At 49.5% G+C, this 20,362-nt stretch overlaps 1 protein-coding gene across 5 annotated transcripts in view; it reads left to right on the top strand.

Annotated features, from left to right (window-relative positions):
- Positions 1 to 20,362, top strand: part of LOC149126407 (uncharacterized) — a 342,003-nt gene that overhangs the window by 105,359 nt on the left and 216,282 nt on the right. The window contains exons 3-4 of one of the 5 annotated variants that reach the window (XR_016233592.1): positions 2,303 to 2,447; positions 3,226 to 3,770. The exons of 3 other annotated variants lie outside the window; for them this stretch is intronic. The gene's annotated coding sequence lies outside the window, so the exon portion shown is untranslated. Of the gene's footprint in view, positions 1 to 2,302; positions 2,448 to 3,225; positions 3,780 to 20,362 lie in introns of those variants that run through there. One more of the 5 variants, XR_016233597.1, reaches the window with a different exon arrangement.

A 20,362-nucleotide genomic window follows, 5' to 3' on the forward strand; every position in this document is an offset into this window, starting at 1 on the left:
AACAGGCTCCTCTGGAGAAGCCTGCCATCCCCCGTTGTATTGAGGGGCCAGGTGCCCACAGTGAGGCCTTTGCTGTGAAATGGGTGTAGCGATGGCTGTGTGACCTCTCTCTCTCTCTCTCATAGAATCTGAGGAGCTGCCACGGCTCTGTGTGCCGCTGTGGGTGCCCGCGTTTCCCGGCAGCTGTGTGTTCTCACAGCCCCCTGGTGCGGGGAGAGGTGGTGCTGGGGCTAATAGTGTTTGTTTTAGAGTCGACACATCCCGGTACTTCATCATGCCACAAAGAGAGGCATTTAGGTTGGACCATTCCACAAATATTTATAGAGCACCTCCTAGGAGCCAGGCATTGTTCGCTTTCTGCCAGCACCAGGAGAACAAATAGATCTTGTCCCTGCTCAGATGGGGCCCCAAGTGAGGCGGAGAGAGACATAAAGAAGCAACAGCAGCAGCAAAAACCCCCACTCTAATAAATACGTGACTCGGAGCTGTGACAGCCGTCCCGAGGGAGAGCTGGGAGGGCTGCAGCCGGCAGCGCTGAGCACTGGGCTCTGGGCTGAGACCTGCTGCTGAATGAGAGCTGGAGCCTTGTTAAAGGACCAGTCAGGCCCGAGATCCTGTGTAGGCCCAGGTTAACCATCAGGGGACAGCGGCCAGTGCTGAAGGCAGAGCGGGCAGCAGATTTTGGGCCACGTGGAACTCCCCAGGGCCGGGGAAGGCTTAGAGGTCATGGCCACACCGGGGAGGTCACGGGGGTGTGATGTGACCAGACATGTACAAAGGTCAGTCTGGATGCTGTGCAGGGAACATTCCAGACATGGGAAGGAGGCTCTGGCTGTCACCAGGTGTGAGGTGGCTGGAAGTGGAGGGGTTGGACTGGAGGGCCCTGAGCCAGGCTGGATGCACGGAGTGAAGGACAGGGAGGCGCAAAGACGTTGCTGGGGCACTGTCACCGCAGCTGAAGGCAGGGCTCCCATTCCCTGGGGGAACACTAGAGTCCAGGGCAGGGCCTTGTGTCCATTTCCCAGGCTGTAGGAACAAAGCGTCACAACCACGTGGCTTGGAAACAGTAGAGCTGTATTCTCTCGCAATTCTGGAGTTTAGGAAGTTGAGGTCAAGGTGTCAGGAGGTCCGTGCTGTCTTTGGAGTCTCTGGCGGGGCGGGGGTTCCCCCCCTTCCTTTCCTCTTCCAGCTGCTGATGGGCTTGGATCAGCCTCACCTCTGTACGTGGCGTTCTCTTGTCTGCATGTGGTCACCCTCTTATAAAGGTGCCAGCCATGTTGAGTGAGAAGCCCTCTCTACTCCAGTGTGACCTCACCATAACCGGTGATACCTGCACTGATCCTGTTTCCAAACAAGGTCCCATCTGGAAGTACTGAGTGTTAGGGCTTCAACACAGATTCTTTGGAGCATGCAGTTCAGCCCATAACAAGCATGCTGCCTTTGAGATGTACTTGGGCCTCCAGGCCAGGATTGCACTGAAAGCCAGGAGTGTGGTATGGGTGTAGGTGCAGAATGAAAATGCATGAGCAGGGCCAGTGCTGTGGTGTAGCAGGTAAAGCTGCTGCCTGCAGTGCCAGCATCCCACATGGGCACCGGTTTGAGTCCCAGCTGCGCTCTACTTCGGATCCAGGTCTCTGCTGTGGCCTGGAAAAGCAGTGGAAGATGGCCCAGTCCTTGGACCCCTGCATCCACATGGGAAACCCAGAAGTAACTCTTGGCTCCTGGCTTTGAATCAGTGCAGCTCTGGCTGTTGTGGTCAATTGGGGAGTGAATCAGCGGATGGAAGTCTCTCTCTCTCTCTGCCCCTGCCTCTCTATAATGCTGTCTTTCAAATAAATAGATACATCTTTAAAAAAAAAAGTGCATTAGCACCCCTAGTGATGGAAGACACAGGCCCTGACCTCAGTCCCCAGGACCTGAAGAGGCTAAGAGGATTGCAAAGGAGCCTGGAGCCTGGAAAGAAACAGAATTCTGACCATCAAACATGGTTCTCTTCTACAAACTAGAAGCTTTCCTGTCTGGGACCTGCAATTCTTAGGCCTGAAGAATTCTGGATTTCAGGGGCTGGATGTATATTACTATTTACTTGCCATTAATTGTAATTAATGATTATTGCAATTTAGGCTCTTACTATTTTAAAAACTTTCATTAATCCTTCTGTAAAGTTCACATTCGTTTCTAATGAGAGGAAATGACTGCTTAACATATTATACATATATTTAAAAATAAATATTAGGGAGAGGGAGGGAGGGAGAGAGAGAGGGAAGGAGAGCAAGTTCTCATCTGCTGGTTCGTTCTCCAGATGACCAGGGTGAGCTGGGCCAAAGCTGGGAGCCAGGAGCTGAATCCAGATTTTCCCATGTGGGTGGCAGGAACCCAACAACTTGGGCCATCACTACCGCCTCCCTGATTCTGCAGTACCAGGAAGCTGGAGTCAGGAGCTGGAGGTGAGCATAGACCCCAGGCACTCTGATGTGGGATGCAGATGTTCTAACCGTGAGGTCCAATGCCGGTCCCACCGTATCATGTTTGGAGTTTGCAGTTTCATTTCTCACTGCCCCCACTGAAGCCTTTCTTGCTGGACTGGCTTCTAGAAGTTGCAGATGGGCACGCTTGCTCCACAGCATTGATAATGGAGACTTACGGTGGGCCCTGGGCGAGCCCTCGGTGAGCAAGCCCTGGGCGAGCTCAGGATTATGGCTGAGCTGGGGGCGAGTCAGTGTGTCAGTGTACCTGCTGTCCTGGGGCAGGTGTTAGGATCCTTTTCATGCCAGGAGCAAGAACAAGCAAGCCCTGAGAGAGGAAGGGGATTTAGCCAGGTCATACAGCATAACTCAGGACTGGTTTTGCTTCCTTAAAGTTTGCCTTCATTGTGGTTTATCTGATGCTGAAGGAAGCTTGCCTGGGCTTACCCAGTTACAGGGGTGACATGTGGTGGCTGCCCAGGCTGTGGAATGAAAGCCACAGTTCCTGCTTGGCCCAGAGCAGCAGAATGGGGTGGGCACCAAGTCTCAGTGAATCATCTGAGGGAGTTGGGGATCTTTATCTGCAACTCCACTAAGGTGTCAGGGGCCCCCTAAGCTGTTGATCAACATGTCCTGGGAGGGGGCGGGAGAGATTGCTTTCATCTTGGAAATTACCAATGGGTGGTTTTGATGTGCACACCTCTTCCATTTGACAACAGAGTAGTCCTCCCTTACCTGGTTTTACTCTCCATGGTTTCAGTTACCTGTGGTCAATCAGTCTAAAACACTGGATGGAAAGTTCCAGAAATAAATATCTCATAAAATTTGAATTATGCACCGTGGTGAACATCGCGATGAAATCTCTTGCCATCCTACGCTCTCCCACCTGGGTCATGAATCTCCCCTTTGCCCGGAGTATCCTTGCTGTCTACGGTGCCGTTCCACTGGTAGCTGTCTTGGTTGTCTTGCACTGCCAGGTGTCTCAGTGCTTGTGTTCAAGTAACCTTTCTTTTACTTGGTAACGAGCCCAAGGCACGAGAGTAGTGATTCTCGCAGCTCAGATATGCCGAAGAGAAGCTGTAGAGTGCTGCTGCTTATAAGTGAAAAAGTGAAAGTTCTTGACTTAATGAGGAAAGAAAAAAAAAAAAAAAAACAAAAAACCATGTGCCAGATTTCCTGAGGTCTGTGAAATTGTAAAGAAGGAAAACAAAATTTGTGCTGGTTTCACTGCCGTACCTCACACTACAACATTATGGCCACAGTGTGTGCTAAGTGCTTAGTTAAGATGGAAAGGAAATTAAATGGTAAGGAGCAGCACCATCTATGGTTTTGGGCATCCACTGAGAGTCTCAGGACACATAAGTGAGTTTGGCCTTGTTTAAGGATCTGATTTGTTCTGAGATCATTGGAGTCTTAATCTTAGACCTTGCAAGCCTTGATTTTCCACATGGGAGAAGCAGATGAGCTGGGTGACAGCAGTAGCTACCCCAGGGGCAGGTACGTCAGGGGGCCTGGGTGTTTAACTGCCCGAGCAGAGCTGGAGGTGATGGGCAAAGATCTGGGATGCAATCCCAGCTTTACTGGCTGTGATTCGGGACAAAGAGTTTAACTTCTTTGGGGCTGAATTTCTACATCTAGAAGTGTCAACATCTCTCCAATATGGTTGAGGACGTTTTAAAGTATCGACAGCAGGTTGCTATCTAAGGTGACTAGTTCACCTGGTTTGTTGGGGGAGTTTTCAGGTTTTTTTTTTTTAATCTTTGTCAGATAGACTGATGGGAATTATGTACTACTATAGTTTTAATGATTCTGTGACTGTTATTTTAAAGGATATTTTATTTATCTATTTGAGAGGTAGAGTACGGAGAGGGAGGGGGCAAGACAGAGAGCTTCCATCCACTGGTTCATTCCCCAGATGGCCACAATGGCTGCAGCTGGACCCATCTGACGTCGGGAGCCAGAAGCTTCCTCTGGGTCTCCTATGTGGGTTCAGGAGCCCAGCACCTGGGCCATCTTCCACTGCTTTCCCAGGCCATAGCAGAGAGCTGGATCAGAAGAGGGGCAGCCTGGACATGAACTGGTGCCCATATGGGATGCGGGCACTGCAGGTGGGGGCCCAGTGCGCACCATGCCACAGTGCCAAACCCAAGTTTTCAGGTTTGAAACCTAAAATGCCTGTGTCCCGGGAAACCCATTTGTTGCAGGTGCACGGGGCCATTTGGTCCCTCTAGGTTCGCCACATTAGATGCTGAGTCACAAAGACGAGTTGCTTTCCATCCTGGACTTCTCTAATGCCTCGTCAGCTGGGGACATCTACCTGTAGGACCGCTTTTCTGTACAGAGTGGAGGACGTCTGCAGTGTCCCTTCTGTGGGGTGACAATGCTCTGAGTCCCTGTCGAAATGTAAATGCCACGCAACCTAGCCCAGGTTTATGTCCGAGCGTCCTTACGACATGTGTCCTGCATCTGCAAAATCGCTGGTCAGAGCTCACTTGCAAATGGTGGGTGTGGCATATGGAGGAGCGTAGCCTCTTCTGGGAGCAGATGACCTAATCAGGTGGGTCCTTCTCATTTATGGGGGGACGGGGTGAGGGCAGAGCTTTCAGAACCCAGATCCTCACTGTCACGGGGGCCGAGACAGGTTAGGAACACCCCTGGCCGAGATTCCCAGTGTGTGCCAGGAAATACAGAGCTACCCATGAGCAGTCTATGCGCGGAATTAAGCTCCTGAAATTGTGCTAAATTATTTGATTTAAATACTGGTCTGTCTGGGGAGGAAGAGCTAGGCAGTGTGGATTCCCATTAACAATGAATGATTTGCTGTATTCTAATCCTGTTAAGCACACAGTTCCTCTGCAAATGTATTAGTGGCAATGTGTGTTTGTGAATTAAGCCCTTGGTGTATCAGGTTTATGAGCCTAATTGTCTATTCAAAAGGCTATCACTTTATCACCTCATGAAAATTAAAAAGGTCCCTTTTGTTGGAGTGTTTTGTTAATCCTCAGAATGGTATTTTCTCTTTCTTTCTCATTTTCATTGAGCTTTATTATGATTTAAATGCAACTGAAGCAAATCCTGCCATTACAGTGAAATTGATTATTAAAATAGCACTGATAATTATCCATAGACGCTGGAAAATAATGCACGTGTGGTGCTCGCGAGATCACACACCTCCCCCCACCCCAGACTACACCACGCAGAAGATTCTGGGCGCTAAAAATAGGAGAACAGCACCAGCTCTCTCTGAAATGGGTTACAGATTAGTGAGTGTTCCACCTCAAGGAAGTTTGAGTGATTTCCGCTAAAATTATCATCTGGATCCAAAAATGACATCTAAGGGGAAGGTATGAACAATTCATTTGATGGTGTCTTAATATCAGGCACTTATGTGGTTGCCAGAGCTTCCCTATTTAGCTCCTTTACTCATTTTCTTCCAACTATGTCTTTTTCTCTTTTGGAAGAAAAAGAACCCTTTCAGATTAAAAAATGTTGGTGTCTGGTCTCTGTCGCAAAATAGCACTCAGGGGGAAAGTTTTAGCTAAATTCGCCTTGGCTGTATTTGAACACCAAAAGAATTCATCCGTCTTTTTTTGAAAGTTAAAAAATAACCTTTTCTTTTAGTAAGTGTTTAGAAAACTCAAAGGCCTCTTTGTTTTTCAACTTCAACTGACTAAGGACTAGTCACTGTTTGAAGAAATTTGCTTTTGAAAAACTGAGTTTGGGGAGTAGAGAAAGTGCAAGCTCGGCACTCTGCCAAGTGCCCTCCTGTGTCCGCCCTCTCACCTGTTCCCAGAGTCCGCTGCGTGCTGGCGGCGAGGGACGGAGGCGTGGGGGCCACTCACAAATGCAGTGTGCAGGGAGATGACCTGCAAGGCACAGCCAGGAAGAGAGCAAGCTGGCTTTTCAGACAGTCCGGTGAATGTTCTTCCTTTCAAAACCGACCCCTAAGACACTTGGGTTGGGGGACCCGGCCATGGATTCCAGTCGGATGCCAAGGGGATGAACCCTAGACTCTAAAGATGGAAGGGACTTCTGCTCCACCGTCTCTCCCAGATACCAGCGATCATGTATAGCTGTCTTCATGTTGGGGCAGCTTCTTTGCTCTTGGAGACTGATCTCATATACCACTCAGAGCCGAATCTTGCAAGTAGGGTGGCTCACAGAAATGGGGAGCTGCAGATTCCACTCACCTGACATTGGCTTCCCTTCATCTCCTTGAGGGAGACTCCCACCCAAGACTCTAAGCCCACAGGGGTTAGTTGACCGGGCTACCCTCTGGCTCCAGCAGTGGGAGTGCACCCCAGGCCCACAGTCCTCTTGCCTGTACTCATTGCTTAGAAGGAGGACCTGGCCCACATGAGCCAGTGAGATTGGGCCTGGGACTTGTGTTGTTGCTTCTGGGGTGAAAGAAGAATGGGGGTGAGACCAAGTGCTATAATGTAGAGGCAGGACCCAGCCTCTCTTCTGTCTCCCTTGGCCCAAAGTGTCCTTGCCTGTCCTTTATCTGAAGGAATTCATGGACTTGAGGGAGTGATGCCACTGGCGTGACAATGTTCTATTCGCTGGACTTGAGTCATTTGCTTCTATAATAGGTCAGAACCTTGATGGTCAGCATTGTCCAGAGGGGTTTGTTTAGAGGAATTCCAGGTCCAGGCACGGAAATTTCAGGTCTGGGGCAGAAGGTAACTACAAGTACCTCTCTTCCCCACCCCCGACTCTGACCAGCTGAAACCCACCTGGTCATCCCAAACATTTTCTAAAGAACACGGCATTGCTGGCCAATCGAAGGAAGTCACAGGCACCACTGACTAACTAGCAACTTGGACATGAGCTGAGCCTGCACCATTCAATCCAATCTCAGTTTCAATCGGTAAGAACCTTCACCCCTAACTTCTTAGAGAGCAGCTGCCCAGCTCCTTGCTCTGGGCTTTGCAATAAATGGTTCTTCTGCTACCCTGATGTCAGCAATAGGCTTTCTGCATGTAGGGTGAGTAGCCCAGGTGTGGAGGTGCTATAGCAATAGCTCCAACTATTTGGAGGTGTTGTTTGGCAGCAGGAACCTGCTGGCCGTCACCTTGCTCCAAGAGAGAGGATCCAGGCAGAGAAGAAAGCAAACCCAGAGGCTGGGGAGAGGCCAGAGCTGCCAGCCTTGCCTGCACTTGGTTTTTCCATCTGTTTTCTGGTTTTTATATTAGTTGGTTTTGTGCAAGCCTGTTTGAGTTGGGGTTTTCTGTCCTATAGACATGGCACTCTTCTGTCTGATATTGTCATCAAACTGGTAACATTCTTTAGGACAAAACATTTGAAGTAAAGTAGTAGAATGGACTATGTGACTCAGGAGAAGGCTCTGGGAGGAAATGCCGTAAAAAGGAATTAACTGCTGCTTGGTGTCCACGTTGGGGACTTGTCTTGCCATTGAAAGGGATAATGGTGCTATGTTTAGAAGAAAGAGTGGAGGAAGTACTTCAGACTTAGACATGAATTTATTTCTTTCTTTCCTTTTTTTTTACACTGATGAATTACTTGTTTATTGAGAAAATTTATATGTGAAACAGATTACATACACATCATAGTCACAATAAAGGGGAAGCTAAGAATGTAGATCTTAAGACAGGAGTTTCAGATGTATTCATTTGTTTGAAAGGCAGAATGAGAGAGAGAGAGAGGATTCTTCAGTCTGCTGGTTCACTTTCCAGATGTTTGCAACAGCCAGGGCTGGGCCAGGCCCAAGCCAGGGGCCAGGAACTCCATCCAGGTCTCCCATGTGGATGACAGTGTCCTAGCTATGTGGGCCATCACCTGCTGCCACGTAGGGCGTGTGTTAGTACGAGGCTGAATTTGGGGGTGACGCTGGAACTTTAATCCAGGCACTCTGACAAGAGGTGTCGGCATCCCAAATAGCGTCTTAACCACTGCACCAAACGCCCACCCCTTAGATGTGATTTTTTCCTTCTGGCAGGAAAGAGGGCCTCTCTGTTTGCACGTGAGCTCAGTCGTGTTAGATCTTTATCCTAAGCTCTTGTTACACGGCGGCCTCAACATTCTAGAATCAGTAAATGTGTCTGGTGGTGTTGGGGTAATGAGGCCAGAAGGGAGCACGCTCCACAGTGCTGAGGGTGTGGGTTAGTTACACTTGCCACGTACCATATAGCCCTGACCCTGGTGGCTTAAGACAACCTGATTTACCATCTTATAGTTTCCGTGGCTCAGGAGTGTGGGCTTATGGGGCTACAATTAAGGCACTGGCCATGCTGACTTCCTATCTGGAATTGGAATCCTCTTTGGAGCCTAGGACAGACGTAGGGTGCCTGCGATCATGGGACTCAGGGCCTCTCTTCCCTGCTGTCATCAGCTGGGAGTTCCCTTGGCTCCCAGGAGCCTTCTCTGGTCCCTGCACGTGGCCCATACATCTCAGACCCCACACGCTGAGTCCTTCTCATGCTGGGGGTCTCTCAACTTCCCCTCACCTGTTTCTCTTCTGCCGTTTCTTGCTGACTCCAGACAGAAAAAGTTCTCTGCTTTTAGGGGCTTATGTGATTGGGTGGGGGTAATCTGGATCATCTGAGATCCCCCTTTTTGGGGCTCTGTAGCCTTAATTTTGTCTGCAGATTTGCCATTAGCAGCATTACAGGGCTTTGGGATTAGGATGTGGACAGTCAGTGAGGGCATCTCTTACTCCAGTCTGCTAAAACGTAGGCCTTTGCAATGTGACTTCATCATAGGAGGGATTGTCCAAACACCTCTGCTATTTCCCATGGGCTAGAAGTGAGCTATGGTTTCTGTCTATGCTCAGGGCAGGGGGCTGTACAAAGTCGTGGCTCCCTGGGGTCACCCAGGGCTGGGTGGGGTGGGGTTGTAGGTTACCTCCCAGCTCTCATGGTCAGGAGCCTTTAGGACTTGGTCTAGGGCCCAGTGTTGTGGAGCATCAGGTTAAGCCTCTGCCTGCAACACTGGCATTCCATTTGCATGCCAGTTTGAGTCCAGTCCAGCTGCTCCACTTCTGATCCAGGTCCCTGCTATGTACCTGGGAAAGCAGTGGAAGATGGTCCAAATGCTTGGGCCTCTGCCACCCATGTGGGAGACCAGATGAAGTTTCAGCCTCCTGGCTTCTCTCTGGCCCAGCCCTGACCATCACAGCCATTTGGGAACCAGTGGAGGGAAGATTGATCTCTCTTTCTCTCTCACTCTCTCACTCCCCTCCCCTCCAGAACTGCCTTTCAAATAAATAAATACAATAAAAACTTAAAAAAAGAAGACTTGGTCTACAGTGTGTGTGTAGGGGGAAGAGTTTCTTTTAATATTTCTAGAATGCATTCTCCCACTGCCAGTCAGCCCCTGCGCCTCTCATCTCTCATGCCTTCTTCTTTCTCCCTACCTGGGAATTTTGAGATTTCCTCTGAAAGGGTCTGACCAAGCCTTATTTTCACCTTGTAGACCTGCAGCGCCTGCTACTCTGGGCTGAGAGAAGTGAGCCCCAGGTTAGACAGAAAGTGTTTTAGAGCTAGAGGTTTGTGCTGAAAGACCCAGAGGGGTTCTCTGGAGGACTGAAATAGAAGGCAGACTCTCAGCCTCGGGGCCTGCCTGTGCAGCCCAGGGTACCTGGGGTCCTGGGAGAACTGGAGAGGGTGCTGTGGTTTTCCTAGAAGGGCACACACAGCAGGTCTCCAAAACACACCGGGAGCAGGGACAGATGGGTCTCTATCCTCAACCTCATCCCCGTTGGTTGTCCTTCACAGTTCTCTCCATTTCTCTGAAAATCATTTGCAAATGAAGACATTTCCTCCTGATCTTCCTAAACATTCGTGTGCACAGAGAAAGCTGCCTCTTCTCAGCTGATGGCTTGGCTGCAGGCTCAGCTACTGAAAACCAGGTCTCTCTGTGGAGTGATGTTTATCACAACCACAACAAGAAGGAATCGACAGTGGCATTAGCGGAACACAAAGTGCTTTCTGGGTCTGGACTTCCCAACCAGGCGTGATTGTATTTTTCCCCCAGACAGCAATACTTACTTGTGTGTGTGTGTGTTTCTTTTCTCTGAAATAGACCGGTTTGCATTTTGTCTTATCTGGGAAACAAGCAGTGTAGAGCAACAATGCTCGGCAGAAGTCTTCCGTCTCCTGTGCTTTTCGCTGAATGGACGTGATCAGCTGAGTCTCAGCTCTTGGGGACTTCTGAACTGTGTGTGTTAACGAGGGGTGATATTGAGGGGAGGCGGGAGTCCAGAAGCCCACCCTCTAAATGAATTTTGTAACATTGCAAACATGTCCATTTCTGTGGGGAAAGGGGGATACTCTGAATTAGTAACTATCACTTTGTGTTTTGATTCACAATTCAGCTGGATTCCTATAGTTGCCATTTAATAGGGCTGCAGACATTTCTCCATCTCTAACAAAACAGAAAGCCTCATGTGGAGGAAAAAGGATGAGGAAAATACCTGACTGCCCTTTTGACTCTTTTGCTTCTGTGTGTGGCTTCTGTTGGCACCATGAGCTTGCTGGGGGCCATTCTCAATCGTGGAATGGAAGCTGAAACTCAAGAGACAGAAATTGTGCCATGCCATGTGACTCTCCGGGCTCCATGGTTTCACGCACAGATTAATGCTGAGATGTATTTAACCAGCGTGCAGTCTCAGAGATTTGGGTAGGTAGGAACTCTGGAAGGATCCTATAATGAATGAAGACTTTGATTAGGATCTCGCTGTGATCCTGCAACAGAGCTGTCCGTCCACATATCTAGTCTTTTACCTTATTGCAGCATCCCTCCACGGATTGTCTGTATCACTTGAAGACCCTGAACCCTCGGATTCAATGTGATTCCCTCCCTCGTTGAACCTAGATTGTCCTTGTCCGTGCCCCAACACATGCCTCTCTTCTGCTGTAACACTTGGTATGTGAGCAGAGAGACGCAACCAGGCCCACGGTGACTTCTGCCCAAGGCCCCATCATCCTGGCATGGAGACAATGCAGGACATGCAAAGTGAGTGACAAGCTGACTGTGCCATTCCTATAAAGGTGCATTTGCTGACTTATTAGTAAACAGCCAGGTGCCCCTGGCACTGAGTGGGAAGGATTTGGGCAGGGGAGGCCCCCGGCGTATTGCCCAGTGTCGTGGATTCTGCAGAAGTTTCAGAAAATTAACACGCTCACCAAATATGTTTTTCTTGCTCATTAACTCGATAAAGTCTGCTGGTTTTTTAGAATCACAGCAGCAAGTTGTAAATGATGTATGAAATGAAAAATCTTTTCTCGCACTGTGAGCACCGAGAGAGAGCTGACGATGCTTTGTCACCATTGCTGTTGTTGCAATAACATCGAGACATGGAGATGGCCCGGTCCCGATGTGCATCTCGAGAGTCAGGGAGGAGCATGTGACAAGCCCCTGCTCAGACCGTCGAAATCCCAAGCATTTCCTCCTCCTTCACGCACTGCACTGGGGCACTGAGTTCAATGAGGCTGAGAGAAATGCAGCAGGCGAGCCTTCTGGCTAGGGAAGGGATGGCTTGGGTTCTGGGATCCTCCTCTGGAGCCGAGTGCTGTTTGAGGCTTTGCCCTTGGTTTCATGGGTCAGGGCATTTGGGCGTGGCTTGCATCACGTGGTATCAGTCATCTGCAATGTGGTGTTCAGCCGGTGTCGTTCATCCACTTGATAAACTAACAAATCTGCATACTCATCCACCCAGAACTGCACCAGACATTGCAGAGGTCAAAATAAACTCAGAATGTAAATCTATAGAATATAAAAACCCAACATCTGCCCTCAAACTGCCCACAGCCAGCCAGTCAACACAGTGGAGGATTTGCTTAACCTGTCTCCCCCACATGCAAAGTTCTACTCTTGTTCTTAGTTTGCTCCTTCAGAGCTACTACAACATTTCATGCATCATAATTGGAAATGCATTATGACATATTTACCCATCTTTGTACACAACATGTGCTCCTTGTTTAAAAAAACCAGAGGAGACCAACAATGATGAAGAACAGGTTTCCCTGGATTTATCTCCTGGAGATGGACCAAAGGCAACCAAACTCAAAGTGGCTGATGGAGAGACCAGAGTGTCAGTTTGTTGCCCTGAACTCTGCACGTGAACTGGGAGGGTGTGTTGCAGTGAGAAGACTGTGGGTGTGGACTTCTCACAAGGGGCCTGCTGGGAGAACGTGAAGGCTTACTGGCTTCAAGGCTCTGAGAATCAGCTCTAGTCACCCTCCCCAGGGAAGAGGGCTGCCCTGGCCTGTTTGTTATGTTCCGGGGTCAGGCAGGTTTCCCTTTCTAGTTAGCACTGGAGTCTCTCCTTTGTCTGCTTGTCCAACTCCTCCCGAATTACATGGTCTTTATGTATATGTGTGTATTTATTTTTGTATAGTTGACCTTAGCAGCCATATATGTGTTTTTCTAACTTCAGGAGGTTTGCCTGTCCCGTGGACCACAGATGTCAATTTCATAGTAGAACTGCATGAGGCAATATCGACTGCACACTTGTGTGCTTTATTTTGCTCCTGTTCTCCTCTGCTTGGTAGTAGTCATCACTGCACACCCACTGTGCTGTGCCAGGTAGACAATAGCAGCTCTGGAGGTCTTGAGGCCCACTAGCAGCAGGTCTCCCGTGCTCGTCCACTTCAGGAGTAGTAACTGGATTGTAAGTTTGGCTTTGGTATGGCCTTGGGGTGAATTTCTGGGAGACCATCTTCACCCATTTAATTCAGCCACTTTACTGCTGGCTATTGAATGGTTTGGTGGTACATGAATGTGAACAAGTTGAATTCTTCTTGGGAGAAGGACCGGGGGCAGTCCACAGAGCAGAAGTGACTGAGTCATGGCCTGGTTATCCTGACCTTTTGTCCATCTTAGTGGTCATTGGGAGTTCTCTGAGGTTCTGCCCTACACCTCACGGATTGAAAAGGAGTTGACATAACTGCATTGACTGTGCCAAGGCTGTATTTGGTAGCTGTGTGTGTATATGTTTTGACTCGTCTTAATACAAAAACGCCAACAGATCAAAGCCTCCTGCAGCTTTTGTCAATATTGAATGCAGACTCTAGAAGTCGACTTTCTGAGGTGAGAGGCCCGTGATGGACATCAGCAGCCCTGAAAGTATGGGGAAGACATTACTCTCGGGAATCGGGTACTGCCACTTTTTCAGAAGATGGAATTTTCACATTTTTATATTCACAGAAATAACTCTGTTATTTTTAATTCCCTCCCCATATATACTAGTGCTTTGGAGCCAATTCCATTTTGTACAAAGACGAGCAAACAGCAGTCTGAATAATTATCAAATGCAAACTTGCATTTTCAGACAATGAAAATCTGGATAATCACTAAGAAGAGGATTCCCCAGAAGCAGCAACCTGGAGCTTTGCAACCCTGTCTGCATGGCACTGAGGGGTCCGGGGTGATGGACCAACAACAGAAAACCCACCAGAGGAGGAGAGCATGGGGGTGGTGGTAGATAAGCCACTTTTTTTTTTTTTTTTCTAAATTTGAAGAGGCAGGAATACAAATCTAAACACACACACACACCACACTCTGAAGGAGACAGCTCACAAGTGCTAGTTCATCCCCCACAATGGCTGGGGCTGGGTTGAGCTCATGCTAGGAGCCGGAAATTCAATCCGGGATTCCCCTTTTGGTGGCAGAAACCCAATTCCTTGAGCCATCACTGCTGCGTCCCAGGATCTGCCTAAGCAGGAAGCTGGAATCAGGAGCCAGAGGTGACAACTGAATCCAGGCACCGTGATATGGAATTTAGGTATCTTAATTGGTCTCTTAATAAGTAGGCTACCCTTTCACAAGCCCTCTTTTTTCCTTTTTCTTTTAAACAATATTTATTTATTTGAAAGGCAGAGTGTGACAGGGGTGTGGGGACAAGAGGAAAGATTTTATAACATATATATGAAAAGATATATATACATTATATATATAAAATGAAGGATATATATATATATATATATATCTTTCATTATCTGCTGGTTCACTCCCCAAGTGACCACCACAGCCAGGGCTTGGCCAGGTTGAAGCCAGGATCCAGGAACTCCATCTGGATCTTCCATATGGGCAGCAGGAATCCAAGTACTTGGACCAGCATCCACTGCTTCCCAAGCACATTAGCAGGATGGCGGACTGGAAGTGCAGAGTAGCTGGGACATGAACCAGGCCCTGTGAAATGGGACACTCCCATCCTGAGCACCAGCTTAGTCTGCAGTGCAGCAATGGCCACCCTGACAAGCCCTCCTAGCATACTAAATGCTTGATAGAAGGATGTACATCTCACTTAGGGTCCCTTTAAAACCATGAGAAGAATGGAAACTGAGCACGAGCTATAGAGGTGAATGGATTTGGCAGACTAAATCTAGGCCAAAGGTGGTACGCCTGCATAGAAAGAGCTGACAGCTGCCCCTGGAGGTCTCCCAAAGCACTGTGCAGTGTTCAGCTGCCGCCTCCTGTCACCCGCAAAGGCCAGGCTGTTGGCTTCGCTTCTCCTCCCAGAGAAATCCTGAAAGGCTGGTGGCTTGGGTGTCACCTTTCCCTGGACTGCTTCAGTCTCTGAAGCTCTATCCCCACCCAGACAAGCACCCTGGGGCTACCGTTTATGTATGTGACAGAGCTGCTGTCTGACGGATGCCGAGAACAGCGGCTACCAAGGCGTGGCAATGAAGAGCTAGCCTCTTCCCTTCTCAGAGAAGCACTGACTTGGAGGCCACTGCTGCTTGGCTGTAAAGGATGCTGCTTGCATGCAAGTTGGAGTTTGCAGCTTAGTTCACTGCAGAATGCCCTGCAAAGAGGACCTTGCCCCTTCAATTTTGAGAGTGTCAGACATGCACCCCACCCAGCAGGACTGTAGTGATGGCAGAGGATAAAACACACATGCATATTTATGACCCTGCCCTCGTGTTGCTCCAGATTCTCCCACGAGCTCAAAGGCTTTGGGAGCTTACCTTGGGAACTGTGCCTGTTGGGGGAGTAGAGCAGCATTGCCCGCGCTGGCTGGCTTTGCCTGCAGGCGGCCTGCAGAGGCACAGTCAAGCTCCCTCAACCTCTGCTGCTCATAGTCTTCTGGGGAGGGGTGCTCCCACCCGATGTGAGCCCATCTAGTAATGGAATTCTTCCTGTTACTTCCAAGGCACATTGCTCTTGTCTTTTTTTTTTTTTTGACAGGCAGAGTTAGAGAGAGAGAGAGAGAGACAGAGAGAGAGGTCTTCCTTCCATTGGTTCACCCCCCATATGGCTGCTATGGCCAGCGTGCTGCGCTGATCTGAAGCCAGGAGCCAGGTGCTTCCTCCTGGTCTCCCATGCGGGTGCAGGGCCCAAGCACTTGGGCCATCCTCCACTGCCTTCCTGGGCCACAGCAGAGAGCTGGACTGGAAGAGGAGCCACCGGGACTAGAACCCGGCGCCCCAACTGGGATTACAACCCGGGGTGCCGGCGCCACAGGCAGAGGATTAGCCTAGTGAGCCGCGGCGCCGGCAACTCTTGTCTCTTTAAGAAAGAGACTTTCATTGTCTGCTCACAGTTTCTACCCTGACACTCTTAAAGTCACTTTCTCTATCTTCTCTTCTGTCTACAAAGCGTTTTGCTCAAGTTCTACTTTGGGATCTGCCTTGTTGATTTTCTTGCTTTCCTCTGTATGGCTTGTGCCTTGGGGAGGATGCAGTGGGTGTTTCAGAGTGCAAAATTTGGGGTCAAAGAGACAGCAGTTTGAGTGTCAGCTCCAGTATTTTCTGGCTGTGGCTGAGAGTAAATTGGCCCCTTTAGGCTGTGGTTTTCTCATCTTTGAAATGGGTAGAAGTCATTGAGTTGTTATGAAGACTCAATGAGATGATAAAGAATTTTGCCAATGCCAGGCCTACGGCTGTTTCCCTGCTACGTGGTGCTTCATTTACTCCAAAATAGGTGTGTTTTTGAGACACTGTGTAAGAGTTCTAATATGTGAAGGCAGAGCTGGGATGTGGGTCATTGGTGGGTCGGCACCTGTTCTGATTGGTCCCAGTTTCTTTCCATGTGGTAAATGCTCATACCATGTCAGATGTGAGACTTGTAGAAATGAATGAATGAAGTTGTGGCTGGGAATAGTTAAAGAATATGTCATCACCTTGAGGTCAATGAACTGAGTGGAGCAATCCAGTCACAGAAGGACATGATTCCATGTATACAAGGTACCTGGCTTAGTTAGATACAAAGAACTACTAAGCAGATAGAAGTAACCAGGAACTGGGGGGCAGGGAATGGGCAGTGAGTGTTTAATGGATGCAGAGTTTCAGTTTGGAAAGAGAAAATTCCTGGAGGTAGATAGTAGTGATGGTGGTTGCTAGCAATAAGAATGCATACAGTGCCACTAAACTGTACCCCTAAAAGTGGTTAAAATGGCAAACTTTATGTTATGCATATTTAGCAATAACAAAAAGGCTACTGAATGACTTTGGAAAGAGGCATTCATTTGCTATTGCAAATAAGCAGTTTTTTTTTTTTTTTTTTTTTTTTTTTTTTACTGAGGCGTGTTTTCACATCTATCAACTGTCACTCCCCCTCTTCGTGGAGGAACGACACTAAACCCTGCCTAGGCTTCCTATCCGAGTCACGGCACCATTATGTCGCTCCCCGTCTTCGTGGAGGAACGACACAGGACCCTGCGCTGTTCTTTTGTCTGCTCGGCCCTTCCTGGGTTTGCTGCTGGTTCTTCCCCGGTTGGCTACCGACCCTTCCACCTCCGTGGAAGGGCGGTTCCCCCTGCCACTTTCCCCACTTCCGCGGGGGAGCAGCACACCACTGGCCGGCTCTCTCGGGGGCTGCACAGGTGTTCCTTCAGATAGATGTTCCCGGTGCATGTTGTCTCTCTCCTCCTTATAGTCCTCTCCACCAATCCCAACTCTGCTACCCACACGCCGAGCACGCTGCTCTCCTCCAATCAGGAGCAGGTCCTGCTGTTTATTGGTTGAACTGGAGGCAGCTGTGTAGAAGCTGTTTCCTCCTCTCCCAGCGCCATATTGTGGGAGAGCAGATGCATAAAATAAGTCTTAATTCGAGTAACAGTCTAGTCCCAGTTGCTTCCCACAATCAACCAAAAGTTATATTGTACAGTTTTTCTATATTGGATGTTTCAGAAGATGGTGAAAGTAGTGAAAGACAAAGTCTTCTTACCAATTTGGCAGGAAAAAAGGTGCACTCAGAAGGGTGGGGAAGAAGAAGATAACTTCTAAGTAAATAACAAATCACGCAGTCCCCGTGACACCTGGGAAAGAGACATGGAACCGAGAGCAAGCTGGAGAATGTGGGCGGAAGCTGCCTGGCTGCAGCCAGGAGGAGCAGGGGGTGCCCATTCAAGATGAGAGACATGGCCTGGCCTGAGGCAGTGAGCCACCAGATGGAGTGAACTGACTCAGGTAGCTGAGTAACCAAGTGAGAAATCAGGTGCGTCCACAGAACCCTGAATGCCAGTGCGAGGGCTTTCTAGTTCTAAATGGAGGAAAGAAACAGGACGTAAGAACCATGTGTCCCCCTTTTTTCTTGTTGCACCCCTGAAAGCAAGATGGGTCACCAGCAGCTCTACTGGAGCGACCCGCGAGAATTCAGCCAGGGTTCCTGCCCTTGCCACGTCTGCTCAAACCGGCACGGTCTGATCGGAAATGTGGGCTCAACACGTGCTGCAGTGTTTCGGTCAGTATGCGAGGGATGTCGGCTTCATTAAGTTGGACTCAGTCATTCTCCTTGAATGGAGTCTCCAAGACATCAGCGCTATGAAAGTCATGCTATCTTTGTACATAAAATAAAAAATTCAATTTATGAAAAAAATAAACAGCCATGTGTCGGTGGGAGAACTGGGCTGCAGGGAGGGAGACAGTTTGGGCGGCTCCTGTTGACACGGCTGCGCACTTTTACGGGCTTGAGTGACTCTTGTCTAGCCGGCCCCCTCCCCTGGCCTGGCTGTTCTGCTCTCCAAGAGCCCGCTGAACACATCACAGACTCTCCCCAAACCACGCTTCCCTCCCAACTTCCCACTCTCTGTTTTGGCAACACATTCTAGACACACACACACACACACACACACACGACATGCTCATGTCGACTCAGCCTCAAGCCTCTCCCTCAATCTCCGTATTGCAGACATCAAATCATTTTGGGTTTTGCTTTTGACAAAGGATCTGGTTGCAAAGAGAGGCAGCCTAGTGTTATGGAAACCAAGGAGAATAAGAACTTAAAAGGAGCCAATGGATTTGGCAATAAGGTGATCACTGGCAATGCTGTCACAAGTGTTTTCAGAGTTGCAAGAGGAGTGTGCGTGAGACCGTGAATGGGTAAGGAGGGCCTCGCTAAGCTCCCTGTGGCTGACGAGGGTGCAGCACCCAGCACTGATCATTTCTGATGGGATGCTTGTTCGCTCCACAGGGAAGACCCAGGAAGATTTTTTCCTGGAAGCCAGCGCAGCAGCCTTGTTCCTCCTCTCCCCCAAACACTCCCTGGTGATGATGGTGGCTGATGCCTGGAGGGCCTGGGCTGTCCCGTCCACCTCTAGTGAACTAAGCCATGCCTGAGTTTCACCACTGCATGGAGAAGTCTGGGCTGCAGGTCAGGCTCTCTGCCTAGAAAGGGTTTGACATTGCACAAGGGCCAGACGCTTCTACAACGATCTCCCCTCTGCCCTGCTTTTGTCTAGATTAGTTGCTTTCTTGAATTGAGTAACTGTTTGGCTCTAAACATGATATGGCATTTCTTGTGTTTTTAAAAAGTCCATGGTTATCAAAACCACAACTATCGATGACCCAAGAAACTGGAAAAGAAAAACTAAAAGTGTGGCTGTCCTGTGGAGGGTGCTTCCCCTTACCGCAGCCTGGCTCCTCCTGGCTGCTGCTTCCGGCCTGGCTGTGGGCCTCTCGGCTGCCTATTCACTGGGCCTCCCAGGCTATGGCCACTCAGACTTGCCCTCTGGCCTCGTGGGTAGAGGCTTCATGCCACTTTGCTCTCCTGCGCTCCAGTCTTATCTCCTCTAGGTCTGTGCTCAGTCAGCCCAGGGAACACCACTCTCCTCTAGGGTGAGGGCGGAGGGTAGGTTGCTTTGAGATTCAATCTGGTGCAGATATCTGAGACACCTTTAAAAAAAACAAGGAACATACCTGCTCCCGACTGTTCTGGGGATGGCTCAGCTCTCGCCTCTGTGACCCTTCACTTGACTCCCTTCAGCCTGCTTGTATCCACCCCCCCACCATGTCTGTCTGTCTGTCTGTCTCTCTGCTCTCTGTCAATACTGGGCATTTGCACGCCCCTTGCACCCTGCCCCAGTGCCACCCTGGGAAGCTCACAAAGCATGGAATGCTGTCACGTGAGTGCTGGATTGTGTGATTTGGCTGGGGGTGGGGATGGAAACTTAAGAAGCCAACTTGTGGCTGGCGCCGTGGCTCACTAGGCTAATCCTCTGCCTGCGGCGCCGGCACACCAGGTTCTAGTCCTGGTTGGGGCGCCAGATTCTGTCCCGGTTGCCCCTCTTCCAGGCCAGCTCTCTGCTGTGGCCAGGGAGTGCAGTGGAGGATGGCCCAGGTGCTTGGGCCCTGCACCCCATGGGAGACCAGGAGAAGCACCTGGCTTCTGGCTTCGGATCAGTGCGATGCACTGGCCGCAGTGCACCGGCCATGGTGGCCATTGGAGGGTTAACCAACGGCAAAGGAAGACCTTTCTCTCTGTCTCTCTCTCTCTGTCTACTCTGCCTGTCAAAAAAAAAGCCAACTTGTATTCCAGATAGCTGGTGAACGACGGTGGTTTCTGGGCAAGGGACTGATGTCTGGGTCTAGTTCCGGTGCAGAATGTGGTCTCTCGCAAGGGGCGCCCTCCAGATGAGCCACAGATCACGTCTCCAGCCTTTGCTCTTAGGGCTCGAGGGTCACTGCTGACTTATTCTGAGGGGTTTGTGAATC

This window comes from Oryctolagus cuniculus, chromosome 5 (assembly GCF_051225735.1).
Source record: "Oryctolagus cuniculus isolate XC-2025 breed Fujian yellow rabbit chromosome 5, ASM5122573v1, whole genome shotgun sequence".
Classification (NCBI taxonomy): Eukaryota; Metazoa; Chordata; class Mammalia; order Lagomorpha; family Leporidae; genus Oryctolagus; species Oryctolagus cuniculus.